Source organism: Oenanthe melanoleuca, chromosome 1 (assembly GCF_029582105.1).
Source record: "Oenanthe melanoleuca isolate GR-GAL-2019-014 chromosome 1, OMel1.0, whole genome shotgun sequence".
In the NCBI taxonomy this organism is placed as follows: domain Eukaryota; kingdom Metazoa; phylum Chordata; class Aves; order Passeriformes; family Muscicapidae; genus Oenanthe; species Oenanthe melanoleuca.
Window position 1 is genome coordinate 111,069,193 of NC_079333.1, and position 14,212 is coordinate 111,083,404.

Genomic DNA, 14,212 nt, shown 5'->3' on the forward strand with positions numbered 1-14,212 from the left:
AGTTTTCTCTTATCACACTTAGATGTGTTGGATATTATATTTTACTTTTTCATGTGTTGTTTTTAAGGTAATTGAAATAATTAGTGTCCAAATGGACATCTTTTTTCTGTGAACTCTGCTTTTGAACAAGTTGTGTGGCAAAATGTGTGTCTGGAATAGTGAAATAATCACAGGTGTGTGAATCCTCAGTCTCTGCTGTGTCTCCCTTCAGCAGCAGTTTGCATCCCCCTTCCCTGCACTGTCCCTCATGGCTGTGTGTGCCCACAGCTGGCAGAGCTGACCTCTCCATCCCATGAGTTTGTAAGAGGAAGCTTTTGTGGAATGGCAATCCTGCTGGTATATTCCATATTACAGGTAAGTGTAGTGCTACTAATAATGTAGGTTAGCAAACCCTAGTGACACTATTAAAATAATTCCACTGAAGACCTGTTGTCTTAAAAGTTCAGGTTTTCCCTCATGTTTTGGTCCTTCAGTTTTCCAAGGGAATTCTCATATCTTTGAAGGATCTAGATCTGGGCATGACTAATTGGCTGTGAATGACTGGGCAGGGGTTCAGCTCTGCATCATCTCAAGGTTCAGGTTCATGTGCTCCATAGAAATCACAGTTTGTAGGAAATAGTTATTAATGCACTTTCAAAGTACACAGAACACCTGGACTGAAACCTGTGATTCCTGGAGGAAGGTTCCCCTGGAGCCACCTGGGATGGTTGGCACCTCTCTGCAGGACTCAGAATGGATCTCCTCTGGAGCTCATGGAATTCTCTACTTCCATACAGAGCTGTAAATATTTACTGCTTTTAAATATTCCTGTGAAATAATCCAAGCTGCCAGAGGGCAGGGATATCAGAAAGGCTGGGATGGAATTCCCAGAGCAGCTGTGGCTGCCTCTGGGGCTGGAGCAGCCTGGGACAGGGGGAGGTGTCCCTGCCATGGCAGGGTGGCACTGGGTGGGATTTAGGGTCCCTCCCAGCCCATCCTGTGTTAGAATCACTGCTGGGAGTGGGAGTCCAGGATTCCCAAGCTCCCTCTGGGATCCTGCAGTGCTGCTGCCACCCATGGCAGAGCTGCTTTGGGGAAACAAACTTTTCTGACAGCACCTTTAGGTTTCTGTTTGAGTCCTTCCAAGCAGGGTACAAGAGCAATGTTTAAATGCTGTCTGGTTGTGTTTGCAAAAATTCCCCCACCCATCTTGGGGGGAGGGAGAAGAGGCCTCTCTTGTTTTCTGCCTGCTGCTCCTCCTGCCAAGCACACACGGACTTTTTGTTCCTTGCCCTCCCAGCTGAACTGTGGAGATCCAACCTTGGCTGCTGGGCAGGGAATTCAGCTGTGTGTGTGCAGCCTGGGGAAAGGCAGCTGCACATGCAGCTTCCAAAGGTCAGCCTGAGTTTGGGAGGGCTCTCCATGCCAGGCTTCATATTGTGGTACAGTTTAACACCTCTGCTGGTGTCTTGGGAACTTGCTGCTTGTAGCTTAAGTGTTCACAACTGAAAATGAAGTTACAGTCGTGTCAATTTTGTGTTAATCACAAATGAAACACAGAACTATGTTAATCTTTGTGGTGATAAAGCCTTTTAGGCCAACTGTAAAAATACATTTTTTCATTTATATTACAATTTCAGATTCTCAGGCACTAGGTTATGGGCTGGCCTGTGAACTGCAATATTTAATGGTTTTTAAGTAAGTTTTGCACGTGACCTTCAGGTGTGGGCAGATTCTGTGGGGATTCCTGTGCTTTTGGTGAGGAGGTGCACCAGGAGCTCAGTTACCAGTGCTAGTTCTAATAACTTCATAAATCTTCAGGCTGTTTTGGGGAAGTACAGTTAATTCTTACAGAGAATCATAAAAGCTGACAACTTGAGAGCTGTGTTTTGTAACAAAATGCCAGTAATCTGGTCATGTACCAAATGGGATGATGTAATCATTGCATTTCTTGAGCAAAAATCCTGACATTTTCCTCTGAGTCACATGTGAGCCCCAGCTGGATGAACTCATTTCTCTGGAGCTCTCAGACAGACAGACAGGCTCCTGTGATACTCAGGGCTGGGGTTGGTGTTTTGCATGGACATTTGGTGTAATTTGATTTTTTAGAGGCAGCTCTGTGCCCTGCACCATCACCTGCCTGCAGCCATCCCTGTTCTTACCTGTTCTTTTTTTCTCCCATTTGTCCTGTATGTGTATTTCTTCATTTTAATGGTCTTGAGTTTCAGCATTATCTGAAGGCTGGCAGGTGTTCTCTCCCTCTTACACTTTGTATTTTGATCTTCATGGGTTTTGTTCTGTTGCTGATTGTAAGGGCCAATCCCAACCAGGAAAAACTTTGTAATTGCAACTGGGCTGTAGAGAGATCTGAAATACTTTAAAATATTTTTTCCTTGTTAACACCTCTATTCTTCAGTGTGGGCTTGAATTGCAAACAACAGAATAAGCATCAAAGAGGAGAGGGCAGATGTTTTTGTTGGAATAAAGGAGTGTGGCATGAAGTTACTGTAGGTGTTCAGGGAAGTGCTCAGTTTAAAAGCAGACATGTAACAAGGCTTTCCCCTGTTCTTTTCCAACTGCTCCTTATAGATGTCTTTTATATATACACATAATTTTTAAAATATTCTGGTTTGTAAAATTTCTATACAGAGGAAGAGTTCAAAGCATAAAAGTGTTAAAATGTTTTCATATAAGGTCATCTGTACTTAAATTCATGGCAGGACATTGTGGATTTTTGAAATGTTTAAGGACAAAGTTTGGAAACAGCCATTATCCAGCTTGGAACCTCCTGCATGTTCTGGTTTTCTATTCTCATTCTACTTCAAACCACACTAATATATTGTGCTCATTAGAGAACAAACAGCAACTTGCTGTTTAACATAATGCAGGGATTTTAAGCAATGTGACCAAAATCTGGGTTTTGTGGGTATTTGCTGCTGAGAAATGAGATTGCTTCAAGGAAATGTTGTCAAATAATGATGGCATGGGCAGAGGAAGAAGGCAAATGCAGTTCATTTTTTGGGTGATGATGCTGTGTGGCATTGCTGATCAGCTCAGGAATCCCTGGCTTCATTGGGATCAGGGAATCTGTCTCAGGGTTTGAGATTCCTGTGGGCCCAGAGCCCTTCAGATGGCTTTGGTGGGACAAATTCAAACCAAAATTTCCTTTACATATATATTGGAAATAACAATTTCTCTGTAAGCTGAATTTTTAAGACTAAAAATTTAGTTTACATATTTAACTTAAAAATAATATTTTCATGTTGGATGTTTGGCTTGTGGAGATCCTTAACTGACATGGGACTGAACCAGATGGATCCTGTTTGGTGCTTCCTGCCCTACCTGCTGACAGGAAGCTGAGGTGTTATCCAAGCTCAGAATGTGCTTCCTTATCACAGCTCTTATCAGAGCAATCTGAATGGAGCTGAGGCTTGTGCAGCATTTTCACTTCACCAGCTCCATGCTTTTTTTAGGTTGTTTAGTCATCCTTTTTGCAGAGTCAGAAGTTAAGGATGACCCATAAATCCCAGAGCTCTGCTCTTGTGGCACAGGGATAGGAAGTTCTCCAGCTGCAGTCTGGCAGGATTGTCTGGCATGGATTGTTTGGTGCTGCTCTTTCAACTCAGCATCTGAATCTGAGGGCATTGCTTCCAACTCGTGCTGTCTGCAGATGATGCAGGAGAACAATTTTGCTTTGTGAGGAGGGAAAAAGCTGCATCCTTTAGAGTCAAGTGCTCTCAAGGTTACTCTGAGCTGCTGACAAATGCTATTGTATGGCTCAAAAAATCACTTTATCTGTATTAACTGCTGGGGATATTTAACCCAAAGAGTTGTAGAACTTAAAACCAACCCCCTGAGTGCCTCTCCTGACCCCAGCTCTCCATGAACATGTGCTGCCTGTTCCTGTTGTTGCTGGGGAGCAGGTTCAGCATCCAGAGAGCAGCTGGGGCTGGCCCAGGGCAGGCTGAGGTTGGATTTTAGGGCAAGGTTCTTCCCTCACCCAGAGGGTGCTGGCACTGCCCAGGCTCCCCAGAGCTCCAGGAGCAGCCAGGGATGCCCAGGCAGGGGTTGCTGGGGGGTCTGGGCAGGGCAGGGTGGGGCTGGGTGATCCCTGGGGTATACCCAGCTCTGGGTATTCTGGGATTCAATGATTTTAGGATATCTGGTGAAGTTTTCTGTTAATCACACTTTTAATTTGAATACAGTCTTTGCACAGCAAAGTGTGATGTGGGATCTCTGAGCAACACCATTTCACAGAATCCCAAATCCCAAAGATGTTGTTCCTCTTCCTTACAAAGTCAGCCTGAAGATCTGGGTCTCCCAAGATAAACATTGATGCTGCTTTTTGGGGAGGGAGGTTCTGCTGTGGAATCACTGACTCACATCCATGGCCACAGCTGCTGATTCCTTTTCATTTGGGGAGGTTTTCTAAGCAGGGCCACTGCCAGATTTCCCTCTAAGCCTTGTGCTGGCCCAGTCTGAAGTGACAAGGTCACAGCAGACAGGAATCCGTGTTAGTGGGAGCCAGGAGCAGGTGAAAATGATGTCACAATTTTCCTTCAAATCCTTGAGGAGAGAGGAACAGCAAAGCAGGAGAGCATCCCTTCACTCAGGTAAATAATTCACAGAATCCCAAATCCCTGGGGCTGGAAAAGCCCTCCCAGCCCAGGCAGTCCCAGCTGTGCCCCCTGCCCACCTTGTCCCCAGCCCAGAGCTCTGAGTGCCAGCTCCAGGTGCCACCTGCAGGGACCTCCCATGGCAGCCCCTGCAGTGCTGATGTGTCTGTGCTGTGCTTGGTCAAGCTGCAGCCAAGCTCTTGGGGTTTCTATTGGAGAATTCAGAATTTCTCAGGTGAGCTGGTGGCATCTGAGCTGGTCTCACTCTGTTTCTCGTGACAGACTTTGGAGTCCTTGCTGAGGGAGGAGGAGAAGGAGGAGGACTGAAAAGAGTAGAGAAGTGCAAAGTTGCTTTTTCCTTGCTGGGCTCCCCACTTGCTCTGAGGCAGGGGAAGAACTGAAGCTCTGACCTTTCACTGCCTTCAGGGAACCTCCTCAGCCCCCCAGGAACCCTCTGTTCAGCTGCACTTGGTGCTGGGTGGGCTCTGCTGATACTCACTAATAAACCTTTTGCCCATTGTGTCCTGGGGGTTTTAAGGACTTTGGTGAAACAAATGCAGGGAGGATTTTCTGATGGGTGATAAAGTTGCTGCAAATAATGTTGCATTTTTTTCCTGGTCTCTGTGCTTCTACCAGGAAAATGTTACTCTGTAGCTCCAAGGAAATCAGGCTATCCTGCTGGAGTTGCTCGGTTCCTAGAGTTTCTAGAATCTGTCATGGTAATGCCAAGTTCCGGCTTTCCCTGGATTACCTTGATGCAATCCTGGATTAAACTGCCTGGGGTTTCTTAGGGAAAGCAAAGCACAATCTAGATTTTTCTAGGGGCAGGACAGCAACTACATGTGTGCAGAAAATATAATCATGCTGAATCTCTTCAACTGTTATGCTAAAATGAGACATTCTGCTTGGGAAATTCAAACTAGTGACAGAAATTGAGTCCTCGTGTTTAAAACACCCCCTTCAAAATCCTGCCAGCATTATGAATGAAAAATGCTGACTCAGGCCAGCTCTGTGCACTGAAATGAGACCCAGGGAACTTGAGCACTGGAATTCTGGTGACACTTCATTTCCTTTTGTGGGCAGGTTTACTATCATTTCCCAGCTTCAGAAGTGAGAAAAGGAAAAAAAAAAAAGGAAAGGAGAGAAATAAATAAATTCTTATTAAACAAAAGTTCCTTGAATCCTCCCTAGAGACCCTTGTGTGCAGTTCCTCTCCATCTGAAATTCCTCTATCTGCATTTTCCATGTGCAATTCCTCTCCATCTTTTAGCTGGAGGAGTTTGGAAAGGGACTGAATACAAGGGCTAGAAAAGGGCAGAAGGCTGCAGATGGCCAGGATACCCCAGGGTGCAGCTTCCCAGGCTGGCTTTGCTCTGATGAACAAATTTAATGTGGCACCAGCAGTGCCTGGTTCTGTACCAGCCTTGGTAAGGGGCAGCCCTGGATTTTCTGGCAGTTCCTGAATGGGATGGGAGGGACCCCAAATCTCGCCCAGTGCCACCCCTGCCATGGCAGGGACACCTCCCACTGCCCCAGGCTGCTCCAGCCCCAATGTCCAGCCTGGAACTGAACATTCCAGGGATCCAGGGGCAGCCACAGCTGCTCTGGGCACCCTGTGCCAGTTCTCTGGACTTTTGTGAAGGAACTGAGGTCCCCATGAGGAGCTGGGAAAACACCTGGTGAGCAGAACTAACCCCAGGAGAGAGATGGAATCCAACTCAGCTGAGACACTTCTGAGTCCCTGGAGGGACGTGAAGGGACAGGACACAGGGAATGGCTCCCAGTGCCAGAGGGCAGGGCTGGGTGGGACCTTAGGACTTAGGAATTGTTCCCTGGGAGGATGAGGAGAGGCTGGGATGGAATTGCCAGAGCAGCTGTGGCTGCCCCTGGATCCCTGGCAGTGCCCAAGGCCAGGCTGGACATTGGGGCTGGAGCAGCCTGGGACAGTGGATGAGCTTTAAGGTCCCTTTCAATCCAGACCATTCTGTGATTTGGAACATTTACCTGTTGAGTTTTGTTGTTATTCCTGTACAATATTATGAAACCAAGTGAATGCATTCCACCAATAATTCCATCTTGCTTTAGATGGGCTCTGTCTCTCATTAAAGATTAAAAACTTTGTTCTGTGAAGATTTAAATAGAAACAAAGCCTTGTTGTGATGGAAGGAAACAGAGCTGTTACCTAGTTAGGCAGTTTCCACCTTTCTTTTGATTTGTAGATCTCTAAAATAAGCATTCTGAGGATGTGCACTTGGGCTGATATATACATGAACCTAATATTAGACTTGATTTTCCTTATTTTTACAAGTTACCTGGAGGTTTCCTGTTTTGTGTTTGAGCTAGGGGAAAGCACACACATAAATTCACAGGGTGTCTCATTCTTGTTTTGCTGAGAAAAATGCTTCAGCTGAGGTGCTTTATTCCCTGATAAACTCTTCCAGGGGACATGGAAATATCAGTAAAGTTGGCCTGTTGGTGGGGGGAGTGTAAACAGTGTGGAAAGTCTCCTGGAAATGCTGTTGCAGAGCAGAGAGGCTGCTGGAGTGATGTCCTGGCAGAGTAACAAAGGGTGCACACCTGGCTCTGGCTGTGTATCTGCTTCTGCTTATCAGATTTGTTTTAAACTGCCTGCCTTCTCTACAGAACTCAGATTTACACTGTGCTTTGCATCACAGCACTGAACAGAATTTTCTCCTCCCACTAGGAATAGGCTAAATTTGTTGGGAAAGTATTTGGCATTTCTATCCAATTTGTTCTGTTTGAAAAATATCTCCACAGCTGGTTGCTATAGAATCTTTGTATTCCTTCCAGATTCAACGGTGAGTGTTGGATACAGTGGGGAAGTTATTGGCAAGGTAACTGAAAAAAAGTGTGAAGTTTTGTCCCTGGGGATGGTGCTGGCTTAGTGCCTCCTTGCAGGACTCCTTTATTCCTGCTTTTCAATGGCTGGCAGGAACAGTGCTGGTGGATCTCTGACCTCTGGCACTGTGCATCTGGTTACTCATATTTTTGGCCAGGCTGTTACATTTTAATGTTATGGCTCATTATTTTTTTCCCTCCTTAGATCTCTGTGTATCTGTTCAGTCTGTCCAGTCTAGGGAGAAGCATTTAAAAAATGAGGTTTGTCTGAGTTTGTTATGGGTCTCAAACACTGAATTTTGCATTGAAAACAAATTAAATCTCACTTGCAACTGTGAGATCCTGCTTGGAACATCTGTGTTTCCCACAGGCTTTTTGAGGTTTTTTTCTGTGTGGTGGTTGTTTTTTTTCATAATGCGTAATTTACACATGATTTCTGTGTGTTACTGGGGCTTGATACTCTGCAACTGCTGTTTTCCATAGGAGATCAATTCTTCTGTCACAGAGTGTTTTCCAGGCTTCCATTGAATTCCCATGTGTGCAGTCCCTGGAATATCACATCTAAAGGTTTTGCCTATCTAATCAAAGCTTTTCTAGTGTTTAGGGAAGCCAGGGTGTGGGCAGGGTGCTTCATGCTGTATCCCTGCAGGATTTATTAGGAATGTTCTCCCCAGGGTTTGGGGGAAGCCACGTGGGGTGTTTGCCTGTTCAGGCAGGTGTGTTTGGATGTGGTTTAATATTCTTCATGTTTTATTTAGAAGTGGTCTAACAGCTTCCTGAGCTGTCAGCCATGAAATGAATTTCAAGGAAAGACTCACAGAAGGCTCTTCAAATTTTGAGGTAGATGAGCAAAACACAAAACTTAGTCCTGTGTGTAGCCTGATTTGGGCTGGCACAGGGTGCCCAGAGCAGCTGTGGCTGCCCCTGGATCCCTGGAATGTTCAGTTCCAGGCTGGACACTGGGGCTGGAGCAGCCTGGGACAGTGGGAGGTGTCCCTGCCATGGCAGGGTGGCACTGGGTGAGATTTGGGGTTCCTCCCAACCCATCCTGTGTTAGAATCACTGCTGGGAGTGGGAGTCCCAAGCCAAACCTTCAGGAATTCTGTGATTTCTGGCTTCAGCTCTGCTGTGCCAATCTGTGTTTCAGGAGGTTTTCCTCCCTTTTCCACGGTGGTTCTTGGGTGTCTCCCCAGTGTTCCCTGCCAGGTTCTGGTGCACCTTGTCCTGAGGTGTTGCACTTCCTCCTCAGCCTGCAGGATTTGCTCTGTTGCCCAGTTTCTTTGCCTCATTCCAGCCTGATTCTCCCAGTTGGTACCTCCAGTTCCTGGAGCATTTAACAGTGCTCTGACACTGTCCTGGCTGCTGGCACCCAGGGTTTGGGAGGCCCCTGCAAGGCCTCACTGGGGCTCTGAAACAGGAATTTCAGAAGGCTGAGGGAATGATCTCAGCCTTGGAGGATGCTGATTTCTCTGCTGGGTCCAATTCAAAAATCTTTCTCCTTTGTTCATGTCCTGAAGGAACAGAAGATGCTGCTTGGGTTTTTTTTTCCTTTTCTTCCTGCTCATCAAGCATTCCAATTCCCAGCTGTCCAAGCAATGATTAAAAGAGCCGTAGACAAACATAAACCCCAATACTTGTGTTATTCCTTCATTTGTCCTCATTTCAATACCAAGAGTTGAAATAATCAGTAAGATTCTTCAGCAGGGTTGGAAGCCATGAGCTGTTGCCATATAGAGCCCCTGTAGCCTGAAAGTTGTCATGGATAATGTTTGCTGGAGAACTGCAAATAAAAAGGGAAAAGAGCAGAAGTGTGTGAGTAAATGGCCTCTTCAGTGTAGAGTGTGAGAGCATCTCTTGCTGGGGGCCTTAATTAAGGATTATTTGCTGCTGCTGTTTTTTCCTTTAAGCATATGAAGTGGCTTTTTTTTTTTTGTACTGGACATTTTTTCTTGTGTGATTTGGGATTTCCTGCTTGAAAGTTGCACCAGTCCAGCTGAACATTTCGAGGAGTGCTGAGTGCTTGGGTTCTCAAACTGTCAGCAGCAGCATTTAATCAGATGAGAACTGAGGCATGTTCATGTAGTTTTATCTCTACAGGTACTTAATTATTCACTTCTGGGAGAAAGCAAAGTGGATTTGGTGTAATAAGTGCTCCCTGGGGCCTGGTCTGGCTGGTCACAGCTTGGGAGCTGAACACATCACCTGGAAAATGCTGTGGATCATCCTTGGCATGTTCAGTGCCTCTCTTGGTGTTCTGCATTAGGAAAGTAGAAAGTGCTGGCCCTGGACTGGGACAAACCTTGGGATGAATCCAGGCTGGGATGAGCAGATGGAGCAGCCCTGGGAGAGCTGGAGCTGCCCAGCCCAGAGCCCCTGTGCCCAGTGTGGGATCAGGAGAGGGATTGGGGTTGGGATTGGCATTGGGATTGTGCCCCTGAGCCCCCCAGGTGTGACCCCACCTGCAGAGCTGCCCCAGCCCTGTCCCAGCACAGGGAGGAGCTGGAGCTGCTGCAGAGCCCAGAGGAGCAGCAGGATGAGCAGAGGGATGGAGCAGCTCTGCTGGGAGGAAAGGCTGGCACAGCTGGGATTGTTCACCTGCACAGGAGAAGCTTTGGGCTGAGCTCAGGGTGGCCTTGCAGGGCCTGAAGGAGCTGCAGGAAACATGGAGAGAGACAATTGCCAAGGGCTGGAGGGACAGACACAGGGAATGGAGGGACAGGACACAGGGAATGGAGGGACAGGACACAGGGAATGGAGGGACAGGACAAGGGAATGGAGGGACAGGACACAGGGAATGGAGGGACAGACACAGGGAATGGAGGGACAGACACAGGGAATGGAGGGACAGACACAGGGAATGGAGGGACAGACACAGGGAATGGAGGGACAGGACAAGGGAATGGCTTCAAAGTGATGTTTGATGGGTTATTGGGAATTAGGAATTATTCCCTGGCAGGGTGGGGAGAGGCTGGGATGGAATTCCCAGAGCAGCTGTGGCTGCCCCTGGCAGTGCCCAGTTCCAGGTTGGACACTGGGGCTGGAGCAGCCTGGGACACTGGGAGGTGTCCCTGCCATGGCAGGGGATGAGCTGAAGGTTCTTTCCAAACCGTTCTCTGGTTCTATATATTCATTTTCCAGGTGTCAGTGGGGATTGAGTGTTATTACCCTTTCCTTTCCCCAAATAGGGACAAGTTAGTTTTGAGGCAGAAGTTCAGATTCCTTCCTCTCCAAGTAGCCAACTCTTCACCCCAGGTGAGTTCATTCTGGGTTTTCTCTTCGCTTCAAGCACCAGTAAACACCTGTGGTACTTCTCAGGAGAAATGACAACCTCACTGCTGATTTTGAGAAAGGAGTTTTTGACTGATGAAGGTTTGACTGTAAGTGCTTCAGTATAGGGTGGTTTTGAATAGTTGATGTATTGACAATTTTTGCTGTAAAGTGTCTTTAGGTTCCACTTCTGCAGCCAAGTGACTGCCATAAATTCTTGCTTGCTGTTTTTGAAGGTAATGATTGATGAAGCTGTGGATTCATCATTAGCATGCCAGTTTTCATTTTGAGGTCTCAACTCAGAAGGTAAATACCCAGAAATGTATTTTTAGCCTGCAGAGTTTATTTTGGAGATGTTGGCAGTTGCCAGCTCGTGGAGAATGCTGTGCTGTGCTGGAGCCAGGAGCAGAGCTGAGCAGTGTGTGCTGACTGCAGGGCCAGCTGGGACAGCTCTGCTCCTCACTCTGCCTCCCCAGCTTTGCTCCTGCAGCAAGTGGCCCTCCAGCCATCTCCTGCTGGAGTCACAAGACTGCTGCCAAGGCAAACTGCCCTGATTTTTAACAAGCCAGATGGAGGAATGAAGGAATCCTGATCCAGTCAGGGGTGACAGCACCTCCAAGTGACAGCAGCTCCTGAAATCACCTGGATGAGTTGGGATAGTCAGATTTAATCCAGTGCTGCAAGTATGAGCTATTAATTGTGTAGCTTGTTCCTCCTGTGCTATAAATTGTACAAACCTTTCCTATCTGTCATTGTCAGGCACTGATCTGCTCCCTGTGAGCAGGGACAGGCCCTGAGGGAGCAGCTGGAGCTGGCTCAGGGAGGTCTGGGCTGAGATCAGGAAAGGTTCTCTCAAAGCTGCTGTGAAGGCAAGTCAGACCCTAAAGGAAACTTGTGTCTTCAGATTATTGTTCTGTGGTGGGTGTAGCTCCATCCTCTGAGCAGCTCTGATCTCTGCCCAGAGGTGAGAACCTTGGAAAGCTCAGTCTTTGGGAGGTTTGACTGCAGTGCTGGGAGGGCTGTGGGAGCTGGGGGGAGGAGAGGGATGGGTTGTGTTTATACCTTGGGGTTGCTGTATCCTGCCCTTCTTGCTCTTCATCATTCCTTGGCCCTGCCTTCCCTGACCTCTCTTTATGATGTTCCATCTCTTCACTCACCTTTTGTCTCTCCCTGCTTTTGCTGAGGAAACATCCTGGCTTGGCTCAGGAATTGTGTGTCCAGCAGGGCAGGGATTGTCCCCAGGGCTGTGTCCAGTCCTGGCTCCTGCAGAGAGCCCTGGAGGGGCTGGAGGTGTCCAGGGCAGGGACAGAGCTGGGGAAGGGGCTGGAGCAGCAGGAGGGGCTGAGGGAAATGGGAAGGGGCTGGAGAATTCCTGAGGGAGCTGGGAAGGGGCTGGAGAATTCCTGAGGGAGCTGGGAAGGGGCTGGAGAATTCCTGAGGGAAATGGGAAGGGGCTGGAGAATTCCTGAGGGAGCTGGGAAGGGGCTGGAGAATTCCTGAGGGAGCTGGGAAAGGGTTTGGAGGATTCCTGAGGGAGCTGGGAAGGGTTTGGAGAATTCCCGAGGGAAATGGGAAGGGGCTCAGCCTGGAGAAAAGGAGGCTCAGGGTGACAGCAGCAGGAATTTCCCCATGGAAAGGGAGCTCAGGGGTTGGAACCCCTGTCACTGAAAATTTCTGTACTGACAAGCACTAACCTCCCAAAAATACTACTTTTAACCTAAGGCTTCCAAAATTAAGTAATAAAACTAAAATTATGGGTGTATAGTTTAAATAGAAGTGAGTGATATCACAAAGTCAGAAACTTAGAATTTAAGGTTTTAGAATATAATTAAATAGATAAAGCAAAATGAAAGTTTTAGGACAGAAGTTTTGTCCTTCGTCTTTGCCTTTTTCTTCATAAGTCTGGGTGATGTTTTGTAATTAAATTTTAAAGATCTGCATTACAGGCCACGAGTAATTAGTTATTAAACTAAAAGTAAAAATAATTTAAGTGTCATTGCTTAACTAGACAGTTTTCCCTTTAAAAACCCTTGGGAGAGTTATGTCTCCATTTTTAGTTTGTTAGCTTAAAGTACTGTAAAACTCACTGTAATATAGATAAAAATTAATAAGCACCTAACAAAAAAAATGCCATCTCCCTCACTTTTAATCCCAACTCTGACAGAAAGAAAATAAAAATGCAGCAGCCAGGGTTTGGGAAGAGCTGCCCAGGGAGGTTTGGGGTCCCCATCCCTGCAGGTGGCACCTGGAGGTGGCACTCAGGTGACAAGGTGGGCATGGGCACAGCTGGCACTGCAGGGGCTGGGAGGGATTTTCCAGCCTCAGGGATTTGGGGATTCTCCCTTGAGGATGCAGAGTTCAGGGTGGCTCTGCAGGATCAGGCTGTGCCATCCCAGGAGAACAATTTGTGGGTGTATTTGGGCACTGATTATCACTCAGCATGGTAAAAACTTGCAAATGTGAGGGTTTGAAGGAGGAGGTTTGTTTTCACAGCTGCCTTGGCTTTCTTCTTGAATCAAACTTGAAAGGTTTTTTAGATCTATTATGTTGGGAAATCAGCATCATGTTACAATTTTGCAATTGGATTTTTTTTCCAGTCCAAGGTTGCCCCACAACCTTGTAGCAAATTTTCCTGATTACAGGGAACTGCAGACCAGTCCTTTTGAAGAACCCACAGGGGAGAAATTTGTGAGCTACAGTAAACAAACCTCCCCATGCCACAGATTTGTGACTTACAGTAAATAAACCATTAGCACTAACAACAGCCTTAATGTTCTTATCCTCTTGCAGGAAAGGAATTTTTATCCTGGAAAGACATATTAAAGCATTTCAGGACATGAAAATCACTCTTTGCAGTTTTATTAACTGGCCAGACTTCCTGGATCATTTAGAGAAGGACATGACAAAGTTTTCCAGAGCCAGAATGGACAATGCCCCTGCTCCTGGTACCTCCCCCACAACCTGCATCCTTCAGGGCAGCTCCAAATTCTTACAGAGTGAGGATGAGCATCTCTTCCCTCACTGTTTGATACATGTTTTTTTAAAAAAAATGTCTTGTTGTCCATATCTAGATTTTTCCTTGTTGGTTTTGTGTGTGTGTCCTTGCTCTCTCCTGCATGGCCTGAAATGATTCCCAGAAATTCAGAGTAGCTGGAACCTGGGGATACTTGGAGCAATCCTGTTGCTCCCCCAGTGCTTCAGTGGTGCTGCTGTGGGGCAGAGCTGGACTGAAATCTGCCTGTTCTCCCAATAAACTCTTGCCTTGTGCTGTGGCTTTGTGTGGAGACAAACCTGAACCTCACTTTCTTTTGTTTTTGGGTTTTGGTGGGTTTTTTTGTTTTTTTTTTTTTTTCCTGTGCCATTCTGTGCCAGAATGTACTTGCAGTCAATTAGTAATTTATCTAGTATAAAAAAAGGATTTTTAATTTGGACTGTGCCTTTTAAAGTGGATGTGTATATTTACATATGTTCTATATATATCTACAGTGTGC

At 46.7% G+C, this 14,212-nt stretch overlaps 1 protein-coding gene across 6 annotated transcripts in view; it reads left to right on the plus strand.

Annotated features, from left to right (window-relative positions):
- Window positions 1–14,212, plus strand: part of ITSN1 (intersectin 1) — a 112,609-nt gene that overhangs the window by 3,722 nt on the left and 94,675 nt on the right. The window contains exon 2 of one of the 6 annotated variants that reach the window (XM_056488802.1): window positions 10,640–10,706. The exons of the other annotated variants lie outside the window; for them this stretch is intronic. The gene's annotated coding sequence lies outside the window, so the exon portion shown is untranslated. The remainder of the gene's footprint in view (window positions 1–10,639; window positions 10,707–14,212) is intronic. 6 annotated transcript variants of the gene reach the window in all.